The sequence below is a fragment of the Mus musculus genome, chromosome 7 (genome assembly GCF_000001635.26).
Source record: "Mus musculus strain C57BL/6J chromosome 7, GRCm38.p6 C57BL/6J".
Lineage (NCBI taxonomy): Eukaryota > Metazoa > Chordata > Mammalia > Rodentia > Muridae > Mus > Mus musculus.
Genome location: NC_000073.6, coordinates 8503736 through 8525565, shown reverse-complemented (window position 1 = coordinate 8525565; position 21830 = coordinate 8503736). Strand labels below are relative to the sequence as shown.

The window sequence follows — 21830 nt, the reverse complement described above, 5'->3', positions numbered from 1 at the left end:
GATTTGTACTTGACCAAAAATTTATAAGTGATATCCATCGAGAATATTAAACAATTTTTTTGGATTTTCCAATTTATTTGAGTACAGAATTTCAACAAATGCCCTTAGGGTTATTTTGATCTATTTTTTTAGAATGGTTAAGTGCTTGAGTGGCAAGGTTTTTTTTTTTTTTTGATTTTTGTTTGTTTATTTTTGTTTGTTTGTTTTTTAAAGAACAAAGTCCTTGTTTCTTCTATTCCTTGTGTTTTTTTTTTATTTCTATCTTAGATGTTTTCCTACTCATGTTGATTATTTTTTATAATTTACTCCTCTTATATTTCCTGAGTTCTTTTGTTCTAAAGTGTACTGTTATGTTGTTGTAGGCACTTAGTATAATGGAGTTTCCTCTTTTCCCAACTTTCATTTTATCGCACAGGTGTGTGTATATTTACATTATTTTCAATGAATTATGGGGTGTCTTTAATTTGTTTATTTTTGTCTTACTCCAATATTCATAACAATTTTTCAGCTTATATGACTTTGAATGATTTCTGTATATTCTATTATTGTTGATACTCGGTAGTTATACATGTCAGTCTGATAATATAAATGGTTTTTCAAATTTCCTTGTATGTGTAGAGATTGATTTTATGACTGAATATATGGAAATTTGGGAGAATAATCCATGCATGTAAAGAAGAAATTATATTCTTTTTTGATTATTTGTAATGTTCTTTAGATATTTGTTAGGTCATTTGGTTTGAAAATATCTATTACATGCAGTTTTTTCCATTTACTTTTTTTTTCTGAATGACCATTTTATTGTTTAGAATAATGTATTGAAGCCTCCCACTATCAATGTTTGAAGGTGAATGTGTTATCTATGATTTAATTGTATTTCTTTTACAAAAGTGGTATCCTTGTGATTGTGGCAAACCAAATAAGAATCAAAGAAATTTGATGAACATGTAGTATCCTTTATCTCTTATGATTTTATTTTTGGATTGAAGTCTATTTTGTTACCTATTGGAATGGCTCCACCAGTTTGCTCCTTAGGTTCATTTGTGTCATTTTTTTCCATTTGTTTAATTCTAAGATAAGGTATATCTTTGATGTTGAGGTATATTACTTGTAAGCAGCAGAAGAATGGATTAGAGGGAGAAAATCATTTGCAAATATCCAGTACCATTTCATAATAAAATGACAGAAGCCATTAGAGATGTGTATGAATTGCCTAAACATGATGATTATAGTTTACAACAAAACAGTGTCAATAATAATAATTGACATCTTTTAGAATAGTACTCAATTTTTCCTTCCAAATTTCAAGTTTTGAAAGATTACATGATTATGACATGTGCATTTAATATGAAAATAAAAATATAGTTCAGATAAGATGTGAATCTAACTTCACTTTGGGATAGGATAGCTAAACTGGGATTAAATAATATATTGAGCTTGAAAATTTTGTACAAAGTCTACTAAAGATTCTAATATGAGAGACAATACCTGTAAGGGTATGTAATAGTTTACTCACAGCTCTGATGGATTTTTCTAGAAGTAAATATGAGTGAGCATACTACATAGGTAATTTTCTGTCAATTATTTTCATTTTATGATCATTATAATATGCAAGGTGCCACGAATCTTGATGCATTTCAAAAATGTGTAAATAAAGTATATAATATAAAATTTAGTTATTTTACTTTCCAAAATGGATATTTATTATTTCCATTTAAAGTGCAATCTCAGAATTTTAACAGTGTAAATCAATGAATATACATGCTTAAATATAAATATATAGAATAAAACTCACAAACCAAGCTTATACATTTTTAAGTAAATAGACCTTATGTAATGGTCAAATGATTGAAAAAACATGGATGAAATAAAGTACCCAGGGAGCTGAAGGGGTCTGAAACCCCATAGGAGGAACATCAATATGAACTAGCCAGTACCCCAGGGCTCCTTGGAACCATACCACCAATCAAAGAAAACAAATGGTGGGACTTATGGCTCTAGCTATATATGTAGCAGAGGATGGCCTAGTTGGTCATCAATGGGAGGAGAGGCCCTTGGTCCTGTGAAGGCTCTATGCCCCAATACAAGGGAATGCAAAGACCAGGAATGGGAGTAGATGGGTTGAGGAACAGGGGTAGGGGGGTTGAGATAGAGAATTTTCAGAGGGGAAACTAGGAAAGGGGATAACATTTGAAATGTAAATAAAGAAAATATCTAAAAAATGATAGCTTTTATTTTTTAATGCACAATATTAACTGTTTATATAAATTCTAAAAAATTGGTACACTAATTCCTTTAAACCTTATAAATCATCTAAAAGCTATATGTTCCATGGCATTTTAAGTGAATATTGTAATAATATAAAATTTCAATTATGGATATTTACTAGTTCATACTATTTATTCTTGATAAATGTATGTAAATGTTTCATTAATTGACTGCTGCTTCTGTTATTTATACGAATTACTGTTTTCATAAATCCAAGATTCCTACGGGTTTGCTTGCATTTCTTGGATCCTCTTTCCCCACTATCTCTTCTCCATAGCATGTCAAATAACCAAATCTCAATAGTTTCACCTGGACAGGAAGCCTTAAGCAAATAAAAACATTTATTTCATCTAATAAAATCTTAATAGGAATTGTTGAACAGTCATTCTATGTATATTTGCTTTCACTTAAATAAGAACTGTTCCCAGAAGAACTGAGATGCAATGATTTGTTAAATATTTAATAAATTGTGCCAGATTACTGGGAAAAAAATAGATTTCAGCATACACTGATCTTGTAGTCATATTACAGTTTCGATGACAGACATGAATGGTTTCAATACACATAAACTTTTCTCCAACATACAAGAATTATATGATTTTTAATATGAATTGAGAATAGAGCAGGAAATCATCATTGCAAATTAAAGACTGACTGAGGAAATTCCACTGTTTTGAGTCTGGATATATAAGTGTGTGTCTTTTTGTCAGTGAGAGCCCCCACCCCATGTGTGTCTGTGTGTGTGGGGGGGTCTGTGTGGGTGTGTGTGGGTGTGTGTGTGAGTTTGCCCATCTTTACACAAAGAAATTTGAGAGATATTATTTGAAAACTGGAAAAGCATGAAAACTGGGAATGGGTGTATCATCTGAAGCTCTTAGTAAGAAAATAATTGGAATTGAGCATGCACACAAAATATCATGAAGGAGAATGAGGTTCATTGAACTGAGAAATGAGTCACTATCAAGACAGGCAACAGATAGTGGTGATGGAGGTGCAGATGTCACAAAGTACATGCTACATTTGTGTCAATGTCCCATAAGGAAACACAAAATTAAGTATGACATTTTGAAAAATGATAATTAATAACCACAAAAAATGGCTACTAAATTTGGCTTCTTCGAAATTTCATTTGCAGGTGTTTTCTTCATTATTTTATTTATTTACATTTCAAATATTACCCTATTACCCAGTTTTCAACACCTACACAATCCTGCCTCCACTCTGCTTCTATTAGTGTGCTCCCCCACCCATGCACCCACTCCTGTTTAACTGCCCTCATATTCTCCTATGCTGAGGCATTGATTCTTCACAGGATAAAGGGCCTCCCCTCCCACTGATGCCAGAGAAGGCCATTCTCTGTGTCATATCCAGCTGGAATAATTAGGTGCATCCTGTGTACTCTTTGGTTGGTGTTTAGTCCCTGAGAGCTCTGGGGTGTAGTGTTGGTTGATATTGTTGTTCTTCCTTTGGAGTTGCAAATCCCTTCAACTTCTTCTGTCCTTTCCCTAACTCACCCATTGGGGTCCCCTTTCTCAATCTGATGGTTGGCAGCAATAATCCACATCTGTATTCATCAGGCTCTGGCAGAGCCTCTCAGGGGACAACGATCTCAGGCTCCCGTCAGCAAGTACTTCTTGTAATCAGCAAAAGTGTCTAGGTTTGGTGGCTACATATGACATGAATCCAATGGAAGGGCAGTCCCTGTATGGTCTTTCCTACAGACTCTTCTCCATTCTTTGTTCCCTTATTTCCTTTAGACAGTTGCAATTCTGCATTAAAACTTTTGAGATGTGTGGGTGGTTCCATCCCTCACTCTTGAAAGACAACTTTACTCTGTATACATATGAAAGACTTCTCCATTTGCATTTCTCTAGACACAAGTCTGAGCACTCAAGGACAGCATATCACAGAACCAGAAGTTATACATATGGTAAAAATTGATTTTATATGTACAGCGATATTCAGTGCAAGACTAAACTTGGTTGTCATTAAGACACATAATAGGGCACATCATCACCCCCCAAAAATGTGTTGCCTATATATGCTGAGGTTGTTTTTTTTTCAGTCCAAATGCTCTGAAAGAAGTTCATGAGTATATAGTCATCAGTAAACTCTCCAGTGTTCAGTGTGGATTCTAATGCAAACAAGAATATATGGGTAGAAAATTTTTATAAGAAAAGTTTACAAATTAGAACACAGTGTTGCTACGCAGGCACTATTTGTCTCTAAGATACTAAGAAGATATCTCTAAACAACAATTCCTCACAGCCACTAGTTCAATATAAAATGAGCAAAACCAATGTGGGAAAACAAAGATAATGTGAAATAGATAGGTCAGTACAAGTTATTAGTTTTAAGAAAAAATGAGGTTCATGGAGGAAGATCATGATTTGGAATTCAAATATTAAGATTACTTTCTCATTGTTATTGAATGTTTGGAAAGTAAACTCTGAGGGACTAAATCCACTGAAGAGTCTACATCAGGAGACACATGTATTCAGCTGGATATGTTGCAGAGAATTGCCTTCTCTTACATTACTGGAAGGGTAGATGCTTGGTTCTATGGAGGCTTGATGACACAGGGTAAGGAATGATAGGATGCTGAGGAGTAGTATATGGGAGGGTGGCAGAGCACTCTCATAGTGGCAGGGGTCGGGAAAAGGGGATGGGGAGTTGTGCAAGAGATAAAGGGAAGGGGATAAAATTTGAAGTGTAAATAAATAAGTAACCAATACAAAGAATGAACAAAGAAAGGAAGCCCACAGCATGACATTCTCTGGATAGTGTTGAACGTTTAAAACTCAGTCTTTATCATGTAAGTTAATTGGGGATCTATGAAGAACTGTAAAAATTTTAGATGGAGCTGGATATAATATATTTCTGACTTGGTCTGTTTATTCATTCTCAAGACAATGGTAGCACAGGCCTTGTTAAATAATCTGTTAGTGTCACTGATATGTCAGAGTCCACACTCTACATGGTCTGTGAATCTCAGTGACTATAAATTTGAGAATGGCTATCCCTGACTTAGACTTTGTAATACAAAGTACTATGTGTCCCAATTAGCTCCAAATGTACTATTACTGGATGTCTCACTGTGAATCTTCTGATACAATCCATTCATATCATTTCTAATTGTTTTCACACAATCACCTTTTTAAAACTTTCCAAGTACAAAATTTGAACAAAAGAGCTTCCTCCCAAGTATTTAAAAACATGAGTGATATTATGGAGCCTGAGAATATATTATTCTATGTATTTACCTACCTATGTTATTACATGGGCTGTGGACACCAGTTGCAGAACCCCAGGGTAGACAGTGTTTAAGAATTCCTCCAGGGCAAGGAGCAATCGGAAAATGATATGAATCATAACTATGGAACAAACACCTCCTTTGACTAGAGAAATAAAAGCAGACAGAAATTTGATGTGCTGATTTGCATGGCACTTCACAATCCACACTTACCAGGTTTAAGGCAGGACAAATATGTTCATTTTAGTGGGTGTCTTCTTTCTCCTCAAGATTCAACTCCTCATGGCCAATTACATTGATTCCACATGCTTTTGGAGACTAAACCTGAATGAAGTCAATGATAAAGATTTGAATCAAACTTGTTCCTTCATCCTTGGAGCAGTTCAGATGCCTATGGAGAAAGATTATTTCAAGGAGACTCTGAATGTCTTGTAAGTGCATTTGTATTGTCCATGTAAATGACAACTTGAATATATCTTTAGTGCTCTGAGGATGGAGATTAGGCAAATGCTTGAGTCCTTTGTACTGTTGCTAAGTCTGAACACTAAGAAACAACATGATTTATCTTACAGAATCAATCATAGTTTCTCCTTTTAAGTAATTCAGTGGAGGTTTTGGTTTTCTTTAAGTTAGGTGGCCTCCGACTTAAAGACTTGAAGCTGAGGAATAAAGGACTATCTATGTTGATTCTTCACATAAAGCCCTCCTAGTAACAGTTTTTACTGCACTCTAGACAGTGATGACTTATTGAAATTGATTCTGTAATATTTCATTGTGTTTTACTCTGAGATTATGCAAATAGATGGCCATAAACACTGCTAACAGTCCCTTCATCAGTTTGTTGCTCCAAGAGCTTATGTGGATTACAGTAATTCTCATGGAACATAGAGTTGTCAAGAACTTTACATATATACAAACTTACTCTCTCAAATTCATTACATGTGGCCACTTCTTGTCTTCTGAAGCTTCATCAAGTTTGGAAAGAGAAGAGCTTTACAATCAGAAATTCACATTTCATACGATTGCCTAGATGGACATTTTTGTATGTATATGGGCAAAGAATATTTAGGTCATTAGAGATCAAGATATCCAAATATTTTAAAAGATAAAATTCAAAAGCACTGTGGCTTCGTGCTTCCCTCTGTTCATGTATAATCACTGGCTTTTACATTTTATTAAGTTCAGTTCTGCACTCTCTCTTTAGAGTAAAATATATGTGGATCATATGGAATCCAATGATATGTTTACATTCCTTGAATAGTGAGGCTGTCAATAGCAATGGAGGCTACTTATATCCCTTCTCACTGCATTGGGTAAAATCTGTGGTGTAGGTTAGTTGGAACAGTTGAGAACAGTGATACTGTAGTTGCTTATTAGCTTTCTCTCATTATTTAAGAAACATGCCATCTCTTTTCATGTCTATGTTCCTTAATCTCTGATCCATTAATGATATATATATCTTCTGGGTCTTTATTCAGAAATTTTATTAAATATAGGTGCACCTGTTACAATGTGCACATTGATACCAATGTGGTATTAATACCCATTTTTGTGGACTAATGATACTTTTTATTTTTTGTTGTTTTTTTTAATTAGGTATTTTCTTCATTTACATTTCCAATGATATCCCAAAACTCCCCCGCATGCGACCCCACCTACTCCCCCACCCACACACTCCCACTTCTTGGCCCTGGCGTTCCCCTGTACTGAGGCAGATAAAGTTTGCACGGCCAATGGGCCTCTCTTCCCAATGATGGCCGACTAGGCCATCTTCTGATACATATGCAGCTAGAGGCATGAGCTCTGCAGGTACTGGTTAGTTCATATTGTTGTTCCACCTATAGGGTTGCAGATCCCTTCAGCTCCTTGGTTACTTTCTCTAGCTCCTCCATTGATAGTTCTTTTTAAATACAACCTTTAAGAATACTAGGTTACAGAGACACTTTATGTAACTGGTGCTTCCTAAAGTTAACTTGTAGGAAGTAGTTTGAGCATTGCACAAGATCTATTCTCAAATTTCTTTTGGGTATTGGAAATGTTTAATTGAGTTTTTGGTGTGTTAATAAAGAATATTATAAATCAGCATATTTTATAGAATATAGAATATAGAATATAGAATGAAAACACCACAGGGGTACAATTTTTGGTGAAAACCTCATTGCATTTACTTCAAATTTAATCATCAAATATATAGGTGTATGTTTAATGTTTATTGATCAGATTATAATGAAGTGACAAGAATGAGACGTGAGATACTATACTTTACATAACCATAAATAGAAATACAATCACAATATGTTATTATTCCATTGCCACTGTCTTGTGGCACACTTTTATTACACAAAAATGAAAATATTCTATACAATTTACACCAAAATGTCTTCTATTTTATATGCATATAATATTGGCACATAAAATATCACAGAAGTTTCCTTATTTTCCTAGTTCTCAGTTGGATGCTAGTGCTGTTTTAGTGTAACTGGAAAGGTTATCAAGAATGTTTCCTAGAAATTCAGTTATTATGATAAGAAGTATCCAGAGTAACTATATCACCTTCCTTTGTAACTAGAAAGTCGGTGAATGTGTATACTTTCACAATTGAACTGAGGATAAGCTACTGCAAAGTATCTTATAAAGCACTTGAATGTATTGCCATACTATGACCTAAACAAACCTTGTTCATATGGATACAAACATATGCATAGGCATGTATCATTTACAAAATGCATGTTTGATGTTTGAATTCACATAAAAATAAATTTTTAGAAAAGGTTTTCTTTCAGCAAATGATTGAAATAAAAATAAGAAAGTGAGGATAGATATAAGGGAAAACGCCAAGAATATTGGCAACTAATTATAAGTGATTATTAGTACAGAAACCAAAGTTTGCTGCAAAAAGACTATTATGCACTAATAAGTCCTATTTTCTCTACCTTAACTAATTAAGTGAATTTCACAAAAAGTATCAATAACACAATGGGTCTCATAACACATGTATTTCTATGTTGCTCAATAATTTCAAAATGAAGACATGTTCTGAATTACAGTTTTGTCAATATCTGTGGTTTTTCCTTTTTTTAACTTCTGATCAAGCACTGAAAAACAGAGATGGGAATGTTCTCTGTGGATGAGGTCAATACCAAATCTTATTTATGGGAGAAATACTGTCATGAAATTGTAATCTGTTTACTATTTATTCAATTTCCCAATTCCATTTTATCTCACAATAAAAGCCTTTTCTTTCAATCTTTAGAGGACAGAGGCAGAAGCATCCAGTACAGTATAGTGTTTCTATTGAGTACAAATGATCGTGTATTTACATTTGTCCATAATAATTGCTGTACTCTTTTACAGAAAAACAACTAAAACCCACAAATATGCTTTGGCATTGGCATTTTCAATGGATGAAATCAACAGAAATCCTGATCTTTTACCAAATATGTCTTTGATTATAAAATATAATTTGGACCGTTGTGATGGAAAAACTATGACAAATACAGGCGATTTTCTTGATCAGAAAAAATATAAGCGTATCCCTAATTATTTCTGTAATGAAGAGACTATGTGTTCATTTCTTACAGGACCCGATATGACCACATCTTTATATTTTCAGATGTTCCTGGACATTTTCTTATCTCCACATGTGAGTTATCATAGGCCAAGGATTTTTAGCATCACGTCTCTTTGGGGGATTTGACAGATATTAAGAAAGTTAATGGATGAGATTAGATGTATGCTTATGTCAATCTATGTAGTTCCAGTGTACTTACTATTTAGAGAGATGATAGGCCATCTGCTATATGCCACCTCCAGAAGTTGACAGATTCCAGAAAGAAGGAATAGAGGAGGAAATGAAGAATAGAGTCTGGCAGGGTGTTAGAGAGAATCTTGCAGCCTTGACTGACTGGCAGTCAGAGTGATTCTTTATTTATAAACATCTCAGTAAGCAGAGAAAGATTAATGTTGTTCCAAAACATAAAGCATATTATTTCTTCCCCATATGTGTTATTTTCATTTTGGTCATAAGTTTAGATTATCATTGGTAAACTGTACAATAACAGAGTTATGGTGGTGTTATAAGTTTAGAGATCAATGATAAATTGTGATGGAACAGAATAATATTTTACAATAATTTCCTCTATAAACCAACTTTTAAGTATCTGGAGTATTTTTGTGCAAAGATAAGACAGACCATTTTTAGCCTGGCCACTTGTGACATTTCAGTGGCACTGGAGTGGAAGAAAACCTTAAATCCAGTCTGTGAAGTTAGACATTTTACTATCAGTAAATATAGTACTAACAATTATGGGTCATAGTGCCAATTTTCGTTAGACGCTATGTCAAATATTTCATCAACATACTGTTTTAATTATTATAAGTAATTTTTAATATTATAGAGGTTATGTCCTTAGCTTTATGGAACTTATTGCTATGTCTTAGCTTGTTTTTCATTTGTTTCTTCATCATAAGATACAAGAGCAGATCTTCACTGGTGAACGTTTCTAAGAAGAAGGAGTTACAGGGTTCAAATACCTCATTCTTACATATTTTTTCACATTTTTATTTTTCTATTATTACAAGACACTTGGAAGGAGGAGATAACTCTGTCCAATCTAACATTGCTTCTGTATATTTTTTACAAGAGATACAACTTATGAGTCCTAGATATTTTGACACATAATTACATGGGTATTTAGTAGAATGAGGGTGTTTTTTGTTTGTTTGTTTGTTTAATCTGATCTGCTACTAACACTTTTAGGCTGCTGACCTTGTTTACAGTTTTTAAATATACTTTCTTCTGGTTATCTGTGTCCTGAGGAGGCACAGAAGCAGATATTCCCAGAGTATTTTGGAATATTATCTTAAAACAGAGATCTCTGGCACTTTTTTGTGAGTTACAAACTCTAGTGTAGAAGGAATACCTTCAAGTAGGGCAAGGTAAATTTTTCTCTAAAAGGTAAAGCAGTATTTTGCATAGGACTTTTCTGTTAATCTTAGAAGAAGATTTTTTCTGGAATGAGGAATAAATGCCTTTTTAAAAAAGTATTAGGCAAATATCCCCAAGATGTAAATATATTAAAATCCCTCTAAACCTTGAGAACACAGATAGCAAGACTAAAACTGAAAGACTGAATGTCAGTTATTATAACATGCAGATACATTTTGTTGCATCTTTGTCAAAGAGCTAAGCTTGCAGTTACTATTAGAAATACATGTGCCAGGATTGAACATTTGCTCATTTGAATCAGATGAGAGAAAAAGTCACAGGTAATCAACTCTTTGAAGGTAAATATGATTACTGGTTTTATTGGATGCACTACACCTCATGCTGCTCTTTTTGTTGTAGTTCCTTCAGCTTACCTATGGACCTTTCAGTTCCATCATCAATGATAATGAAAAATATCCCTATGTCTATCAGATGGCCCCAAAGGACACATCTCTAGCATTGGCAATGGTCTACTTCATACTTTATTTCCAATGGAACTGGGTTGGCCTTATCATCCCTGATGATGATGAAGGCTATCAGTTTCTGTCACAGTTGAAAAAAGAGAGCAAAGGCAAGGAAATTTGCTTTGCCTTTGTGAACATGATAGGAATCTCTGATATTTTGACCTATGCCACAACTGAAATGAACTACAACCAAATTATGATGTTATCCACAAATGTTATTATTATTTATGGGGAAACAAGCAATTTTATTTTACTGAGCTTCAGAATATGGGAATCTACAGTTATACAGAGAATATGGGTCTCCACAATACAACTGAATTTACCTACCAGTAAGAAAGACTTAAATCATGGCACATTCTATGGGACTTTTACTTTTCTACCCCACCATGCTGAGATTTCTGGCTATAAAAAGTTTGTACAGACATTGTTCCATCTCAAAAGCACAGATTTAAACCTAGAAATGCAAGAGTGTAAGTACTTTAACTGTGAAGATTCAGCATGTAACTGTAAAATACTGATGAATTTTTCATCAAATGCTTTACTGGATTGGCTAATAGAACAGAAGTTTGACATAACCTTTAGTGATGGTAGCCAAAACATATATAATGCTGTGCATGCCATGGCCCATGCACTCCATGAGACAAATCTTCAACAGGTTGATAATCAGGCAATAGACAATGGGAAATTATCCAGGTATCCCTGCTTTAAGGTAGAGTTTCTTTTATTGGATGATGTTTGGTGTCTTCAATTGCATAGCCATTTAGTGTCTCTCAGATGTCCAAACTTAAAATAATAGGAAATATTTTGAAAATAGATAAGTTTCTGACATTTTTTAAAGAAAAAGAAAATCTAATGATTGTTATAAATGTGATTGGTAAAAGAAGTCGCAGATTATCAATGAAAATTTGTGGGTTTTATATAAAACATACAGATGTCAGCTCAACCCTTTCAATATTGGATAAAAAAAGTTTTCCCCATGAATTTTCTCTGTGATGAGAAGATAAGTTTTATTTATATTTGTCAATTACATGGAAATTATTTTAAGGAATGGTTTCCATTACTTTCTCTAGTGAATATGCCTGTAGTGTACTCTCTTGAGTAACTTACTTGGTTTTCTGAGAGGAACTCAACATGAAAGAGTGTTGGTACTCAGTTTTGTATATATGAATGTGTCTATATGTGTGAATACATATTTTCACTGTGTATATATACGTGTTTTACTCTCTCTGTCTATGTTTATATTTGTGTTGCTTTGAACATACAGGTGTATTTCTTTGTATGACTGTGTAAGAGAGCTACAATTTTTCTATGTATAATTTTCTTATTATAAGTGTGTTTATATATGTGTGTGTATGTTTCTGTGTGGTTTTGTCAGAGTATGTGTCTTTGTGTACACTTGTATGTATTTTGTGAGTGTTTGAATGTGTTTTTATGTGTTATTAGTGTCTGCTTTACTGTTTATCTGTCTGCCAATTTCTTTGTGCTTGGTTTGGCCTTTGCCTGTCTTTCTGTCATTAGTTGTGAGTATAAATTTCCCTGTGTGTCAATATCATTCTAGGCTGGTGGTTATATACTTATAATTCTCCCCATTTGTTTCCTCTCTCTTTCTCTCTCTCTATTTCTCTCTATCACCCTCTCTCCCTCTATTTCTATATCTTTCTCTGTTTGATTGTTTGCCAGTTAAATTTTTAGCTGTGTTTCTAGTTGAGTGCATATATGTTTTTTATGTGACTGAAAGTTATGAGAACATGTATTTATATTTGTGTGTAATTAAGTATATAGCTGTATTACATGTGTGACTTTGAAAGGACCTGAGCGCCTCTCTCTGTGCTAGTGTGTGTGTGTGTGTGTGTGTGTGTGTTTGTGTGTGTGTGTGGGTTGCACACATGCGTTTGGTTCTGCATTTTAGTCTCTTTGTCTTTGATAGTGTTCACTGAGAGGAATTAAATTCTTGGAATATCATGATACTTTCATTTATCCAATGGCAATTGTTGTGATTTTTCTCTTTCATTCTTTAAACATAGTTGCCTTTATTATGGAATCAGAATACATTTTATGACTTGAAGGAATGGTATATACAATATAGTGCAATGCTTGTATTTTAGGTAAACTCCTTTCTGAGGAAGACCCACTTTACTAATCCTCTTGGGGATAAAGTAATAATGAAACAGAGAGTGATACTGCAGGAAGACTATGACATTTTTCATTTTGGAATCTCTCATAACACCTTGGGATTAAGGTGAAGTTAGGAAAGTTCAGCCCATATTTTCCACATGGTGAATACTTTCACTTATATGTAGACATGCTTGAGTTGGCTACAGCAAGGAGAAAGGTGAGTGCGTAATAACTTATTGATTTATAATACATAGCAGTAAACACTCTCAAGTGGATACACATTAACATGTTGAAATGAAAAAAAAAACAATTTCTAGGTTCCTATATTATGTTTATTTTGACATTTTCCCCAATTCTTTGAAGATTCAAACATGCATAAAATTTACCTATGCCATATCAGAACTATTTTCTGAAATTTAATTAATACAAAATTGTTCTTCACCACTGTTTGATAGTCTTTCCTTTAAATTAAACAAAATATTTTTCACTTTGTTGCTGTTATTACATAGTAATCTATTCCCTTGCCTTAAACCTCTGGAACAGGTGTTGGTAAGAGAGAGACCAATGTTACAGTTAGGAAACACTAAGAGTCATAATTGTTAACCCTTGTCATTTTACCCAAAAAATTTTTCCCACAAAACAAATGGATTCATACCATGTTCAATAATGAACACAATTATAGAAATTCATATTCACATAAACATGACTTTTAATAAATTGAAGTACCCCATCATATTTTTAATTAAGATGAACAAAATTTCAAAGAACGTATAGACTGCACTAAAACATCAAACAAAGAAATAGCTATTAAAACACCTCAAGTACAGCAATAACAGCAACCACACAAAAGCAACAAATAATTTTCAGTTATAAGTGAACACTTGTGTTAAAATTCTGTAAATGGATTCAAAGACAACAATGCTGACTTATTTTTTTAAGACACTCCTTAGTTGCCTGCAGAGGGTGGGGAGACACATGCACATACAAGAGGAGAACATTTCTTTATTTTAAAAAACATGAGGAAAACATAATGTGCAGTAAGAGGGAAAAAGGAAATTTGAGAACAATAAAAATTTGAGAAAATTTGAGATAGATATTTATAGAATAATTCTTGAGAAAAACACCTACCAACCCAAAAAAGAGGGAAAAAAGAACACAAAACAGAAAGTTCTTCCCTTGAGACAATGAGATTTTTTTTTTTTTGAAATTGAGATTTCTTTTTTATTTATTGAAAACAGCATGTTACTCTCACATAATATATCCTACCTACAGTTCCCTTTCCTTCTACTGGAATGTGACCAATTCTCAGTTTTACTTGCAATATGTCATAGTTAATACTCTTGTTCCCCTCCCAACATCCTTTTCCATCAGATCCACTTTCTGTTACTTATTAAGACATAATAGGGTTCTATGGGAGAATAACAAATTAAACAAGATTAAGCAAAAATTAAAACATCATAATAGGACAAAATTTTCATACCACATTATGGTAAATAGACATATGGGGGTATCTTCATGGAACACTCCATATTCAAGGTCACTACACATAGATTTATCATTTTCAACAATATTAAACCAGTGTCTGCATGTTCCACTGTTTTTCATAAACAGTCTTTCATGCTTTGCAATGCTTATTTATTCAAGGTTGTATTTGTTTTTTTTTTATTACGTATTTTCTTCAATTACATTTCTAATGCTATCCGAAAAGTCCCCTACCCTCTCCCCCCCACGCCCCTACCCACCCATTCCCATTTTTTGGCGCTGGCGTTCCCCTGTACTGGTTGTATTTGTTATCTGTAATTTAAGGACATATTTTTTTCTGTTTCAAATGTCTTCCTAACTTGCTTTTCTGTTGCTTTAAATAAACTTTGATAGTAAGTAAAGTAAGTAGGAAGGAAAGATATGATGTATGGCTTATATACACTCGTGAAAAGACAAGTGTGGATATTGGGAAACAGACATTAAAGCATAGACATTAAAAAACAGATAGGATATTTCCAGGAGGAATGGAACCCGGGAAAGTGGATAACATTTGAAATGTTAATAAAGAAAATATCCAAAAAAAAAAAAAGATGGAAAACAAAGAGTAATACTCACTGGCTCTGGTACACAAAGTGAGATGGGCATACATATATCAATTGCCAATTAAGAAAATGATTCAAACTCATAAGGACAGGATAGTGTTGGGTGAAAAAAAATCTCAATTAAAGTTCCCTATGTCTGTTTACAATTCTTAGTGCCAAATTGAAAATAAAAAGTAAAAACATGTTGCAATTTCTATAGTTTTTGCACAAATATCACTAGCATCACTTTTTCCTGAATTAATAGACATTCAGAAATTATCCAACATTTCTTCAATGTCTTTCCAATATTCACAGCTGTCCATTAAACAATGGACAATATAAAATGTCTACAAGTTGGTATACATAAAATAAGCTAATTAAACGTTTATTGGGCTTATATAAAACATAAAATAATATCTAAAACTCATTGTCAATATGTGTCTAATTTTCTTCTCAGATGCCATCCTCTGTGTGCAGTGCAGATTGTGGTCCTGGATTCAGAAGATCCAGGAAGGAGAGAGTGGCAGCCTGCTGTTTCATTTGCAGCCCCTGCCCTGAAAATGAAATTTCTAATGAGACAAGTAAGTTTTATCTGCTCTGATAAATCCTACAAATATATGCGTGTGTGTGTGTGTGTGTGTGTGTGTGTGTGTGTGTGTGTGTGTATCACTCTTTTACCATGCTAGAATGATGACGTCAACTAAAAGGCAACTTTTAATATAAAATATGTCACTTTTCTAATTTACTAGTTGTAGACATAAAAATCAGTAACAAAATCCTACCAAAAACCAACAAATAAATTAAAAACCAAACACATATACCTTGTGTCTTTGCCCACATACTCACGCATTGCAAATTCATAGCATATTATATTTTCACAAAGAAATACTTTAAAAAATAAAACTCAATTTGAAGGAATATCCTAGAGTACTTTCCCAATAAGTAATCTACTATAAAACTACATGTACATTACATTTTTGTCACAATTTTAAAAAGAATTAATTTAGAGATATTTCTTGAGTATGTCTGTCCTACATATGATTATGTATACCACATACATATAGGAGTCCATGAAGAAGTAATTATAATATAATAATCTACTGAAATGGATCATGAGGCTGATAGACACAAATTACATGTTCTCTGTAAGATTAATGTAGAATACAAAAGTATTTGCAAATTTATGTCAAGATATTAAGTATGTAATATTCAGAGGGCCATGAGAAAAGCCAGGTGTGATATGAGTCCAGGAAGTATGGAATAAGTGTTGACCAATGATGTTAAATATATGATAAGACTCATGTTTAGTATATTGGATACCACATCAATTACTATAATAATTATATAGAGTTGACAAAATGCATAAAGTTTATAGTTATCTTTTCAATTATTTTTTCTTCATTCAATATAATGAATTAAAGTTCTCAGAAGAAATATTATGCCTGTGAGATTATACAATAGTTAAATCACTTGGGGCCAAGGACTACAATCTGAGTTTATTCCCATGAGGCATGTAGTAGAACCAAGCAACCTACTCAGAAGATGTCATTTGAAGTCATGGATTCCAACATACACTACACATGAAAATATTTTTTTAATTATTTTACTGAAATTGTTTTAGATATAAAAACAATTAAGAGTTAACATTTATATCAGTGAATTCCACAAAAATATCTATGAAATGTTTTATTACATTAATGGCTTTTGTGAATGTGGTAGATAACACTGGTACAGGTACACATATGAGCAAATAATAACCCTGTCTGTACATTTAGATGCACTTATGAGATGCCTGGCATGGGTGCTGGATGCTGAACCCAGGTTTTCTGGTGCAGAAAAGTATTCTGTTTATAGCTAGTCCAACTTATTAGGCTTTTAGGCAACTTATCAAATAATAGCTGTACACAAATGCATTGTTGTAGATAAAAATTCTAAAAACCAAGGAAGTACATCAACATTTTCTGAAATGACATTAAAAAAAAGTGCAAATACATTCATAGTTGATATTGCAGCCATGATGGGAATTACAACATAGGAATGGGGTACTACTACTTAACACAAACCATCTAGGTTACCACTCTTGCTCAAGGATTCCTCTGTTATTTTGCTCATTCTATTTGTCCATACTGATTTCGTCCCTGAGTACGTCCACAGAGTACTCAGAGTAGGAATGGAGATAAGGCAAGGATAAGTGTGCTCAGCTTTCCAAATGAAGAAGGAATCAAGGTAAAGAACTTCTTAGTACAAAGTATATACAGAGGCTTCTTTTCCATCAGTTCTTATCTCAGTGCATCTCTCAAATAATAATCAGAACATTTGTTTACTTATTGACAGATGAGGATACATCTTCGGGCACATTTCTTTAAAGTGTTCTGCTTTTTAAACATTAATATTTTATTACCTCTCATTCTCTACCTTCTTATGACATTACATGAATAACTTAAATTCAATAATACAATTGTGACATTACACGAACATACATATAAATATATATACACAAACAAATACACAGCCTACCTGTTCAATTTAATATTGTTTCTATATCAATGAGTTTAAGCTAGTGAATTCTCGAGTACATTTTACAGATCTTGTCCCAGTAGAAGTCAGAGTCTCAGTGTGTCATAGGAAATGAACTCATAAAAATCAATGACATCAGAAAACAGTGATTGGAGGGTTTTGTATTTTTAAAATAACACAGGCACATTGTGGTTTATGATTGTATCTTTTTAAATTAAATGATCAATTTGATATCAACATAGTAGCAAAAAGGGATTCATGAAATCTTTGTTTCTAATAACATTACAAATGATATATTCAACAAAGTTAAAAAGACAAAGAAATTTTATTTTCCCTTAAATATTCATGGACATTATGAATCGAAAGCAATGTTGTCCAGCAATGCCCTTAAAATTATATTCCCAGCATCAAGGCAGCATTGCAAGGCTCTTTTCAACTACTTTACTTGAAATTCCTTCTCAATAAATTTCTAAAGCAGCACTCACTAAACTTTTCTTTGGAAATCAGATATGGATCACTGTGTGAATTGTCCAGAATACCAGTATGCCAACACAGAACAGAACAAATGCATTCAGAAAGCTGTGATATTTCTAAGCTATGAAGACCCCTTGGGGATGGCTCTTGCCTTAATGGCCTTTTGCTTCTCTGCATTCACATCTCTGGTACTTTGAGCGTTTGTGAAGCACCATGACACTCCTATTGTGAAGGCCAATAAGAGAATCCTCAGCTACCTATTACTCATGTCACTCATGTTCTGTTTTCTGTGCACCTTTTTCTTCATTGGTCATCCTAACAGAGTCCCCTGTGTCTTACAGCAAATCACATTTGGAATTGTATTCACTGTGGCTGTTTCCACAGTTCTGGCCGAAACAATCACTGTAATTCTGGCTTTCAAGTTCACAGGCCCAGGAAGAACGTTAAAAAACATCTTGGTATCTGGGACACCCAATTATATTATTCCCATATGTTCTCTATTTCAGTGTATTCTGTGTGCAATCTGGCTAGCAGTTTCTCCTCCATTTGTTGATATTGATGAGCATTCTAAGCATGGAAACATTATTCTTGTATGTAACAAGGGCTCAGTTACTGCATTCTACTGTGTACTGGAATACTTGGCCTTCCTGTCACTTGGAAGCTTCACTGTGGCTTTCTTGGCAAGGAATCTACCTGATGCATTCAATGAAGCCAAATTCCTGACCTTCAGCATGCTAGTGTTCTGCAGTGTCTGGGTTACCTTCCTCCCTGTCTACCATACCACCAAGGGCAAGGTCATGGTTGTTGTAGAGATTTTCTCCATCCTGGCATCCAGTTCAGGGATTCTTGGATGTATCTTTGCACCCAAGATCTACATCATTTTCTTGAGATCTGAGAGAAATTCTTTCAAAAAAATCAGGGAGAAATCACATTTCTGAAGAAATATTTCTAGAATTCTTTCAAATGAGAAATTGTTACATATGTACCAAATACTGGGTTAAAATGCATGTATTCAGTTTTAGAATCACTTTTACTGGATCCTGTAGTAATGTCTAGAAGTATCATATCTACTCATCTTGCATGCATTGTGCATAAAATCTTGCACTCATTCACTTGATTCATTTTCTCTAAGAAAATTAAAATTTCAAATTATTATTACTGTTTTATTCCTCATTTTTCTTTCATTGAGATATCCCCCTGGTAACTTCCAGTAAAAGTTGATAAGAAAGTTTTATACATGATCTTGTACAGAAAGTGAGTTCCAGAACAGATAGTACTACACATAGAAACCATCTATCATATCTAACAATCAATTTGACAAATTAACAAACTAAAGAATCAACAAAGTTGAAATCAGAACACATTTTCTGATTTTCAATAGGAGCACACACATGAGAGATATTGCCTGTTTTCTTAAGCTGCTCTTCAATCTATCAGACAATGGTCTAAAATGGAAATGTTTTTTTTCTGCTCTCCAATACAAAAATATTGTATCCAACAATGAATTAAAGCTGAGAACCCCTGTGGTTGAATTAGGGAATAGTTGAAAGAAGCTGAAGAGAATGGTGCCCCATAGGATGATCAGAAGTATCAACTAACATGGTCAACCAGAACCTCTCAGAAACTGAGGTCCTTGACTCATATGCAGCATAGACTGCCTTGTCTGACCTCAGTGATAGAAGGCACACCTAACACCCCAGAATCCTGAGACTCCAAAAATTTGGAAGGTCTTGTGTTTTGGAAGGTGGGGATATCCTCTTGGAGATGGGGGAAGAGGTAGGAAATTCAGAAGAGTCAGGGGATGAATTGGGAAGAAGATAATGACTGGACTATAAAAAATGATTAAAGATACAAAAGAAAGAATTAAAATATTTGTGTAGATATGTCAAACGTATAGTTATGGAAGGAATATGTAAAACTAGTGATATTTGCATGAAAATTATTTTTCTCAAAGACTGCCCTCAGAAAGTTGTGATTGAGTTTCTGGAGAAAGAAATCTCAAAGGGTGGCATGGGAACCCGATGCTTTGACTATGCTGCTTCCTAGAAAATGGAATTTCCAAAAAGACAATTGAGTGTTTGCAACTAGAATAAATCCTTCACATTTGTCAATTCTCCTTTCAAAATTGGATGCTGAATGGGTCTAAAATGCATCAGCATTAATAAAAACTATCACTTCCGGAAGTTCCTCTTCATAGAAGTATGATCATAGTAATGTCCCTTTAAGGAACAAATTAAGCATTAACATCCACATTTTACTCATTTTAAATTCATAGAAAATGTTATTTTTGCAGCGAAAGATGTAATACTCAACTGCAGTTTATGGGAATTCTACACAAATTTATTATAACACCCAATCTCCTCTAAAATTACATTTCTATTATATTCCTATCTTGAATTTTAATAATATTTATTCATGTTTTTACATTTAAGTATTTGTCCCTATTTATTATATTTCCTGGTCACCATGTAAGTGGTGGAGCCAGGGGAGAAGAGAAAATGGCAAAAGATCAATTGGACTGTACTAGTTGGATGCTGGAAATCAAGGTTCAAGACCTTTATTAAACTAATGAAGAGGACAAATGATTTCTTGTAACATTAGACAAGCCTACTAAGGTAGAGATTAATACTTTATTCATGATCTAGACATCCCTATTTAAAAAATTCACATGATTTGATATCTAAGGGTTTGTGGATAATTTTGATATATTATGCATTGAATATGAAAAACCCTTTTTAAAGATTTGTTTTTATTTATTTTATGTATATGAGTACACTGTAGCTGTATAGATGGTTGTGAGCCATCATGTTGCTGCTGGGAATTGAATTCAGGACCTTTGCTCACTCTGGTCAGTTTGTTCTTATAACCCAGCCCCCAAAAAGGCTGCATGGTATATATTCACTAATAAGTAGATATTTGCCAAAACGGTACAGAATACCCAAGATACACTCCATAGACCTTAAGAAGTTCAACCTTTAGGAAGGACTAAGAGAGAATGTTTCAATCCCACTTAGAAGGGGAAAAATCACAGCGGGGAGGCAGACAGGAAACAGAACTACCTCAGTTGTTTGTGGACAGGGGTGCTGGAGAGAATGAACTGGAGAGCCAGGAGAATGAATTGAAGTGTGCAGGATCCAGGGGAGGGAAGTGGGTGGACCCTTAAGGAAGTACTACAGACCTGAGATCTGAGAGACTCCCAGGACTCAGTGGAGGTAACCTTAGCCAAAATTCCCAAAAGTGGGGGGGAGGGAACTCAAATAGCCCATGTCCAGAATATAGACGTAGCCTCAAGTAGAGGGCCAGGCTTATCAACCCAGAGTCAAAATTGCTGATATATATCAGAATAATGCATGGTCGGACCTCAGTAAGAGAAGATATGCCTAATTCTTGACATTCTGGAGGCTCCATAGAAGGGCGATACCTGGTGTAGGGACAGAGGGGGAAGTTAGTAAGCACTCTATGAGAGGCAAGTGGGAGGAGGAATAGGATGAGAAGTTGTAGGAGGGAAATCCAGGAAGGTGTCCAATGGCTGCAACAAAAATAACAAAATAATTTAAAGAAAATAAAGAATGGGACTAGAACAATTGCTCAGCTGTTCAATACTTCTTTTTTGTTTGTTTGTTTGTTTGTTTGTTTGTTGTTTGTTTTTTTTTGAGACAGGGTTTCTCTGTATAGCCCTGGCTGTCCTG

The 21830-nt window shown here is 34.0% G+C and overlaps 1 pseudogene; it reads left to right on the top strand.

The window, feature by feature from the left end:
* On the top strand, window positions 5756-19264 carry Vmn2r-ps47 (vomeronasal 2, receptor, pseudogene 47; annotated as a pseudogene).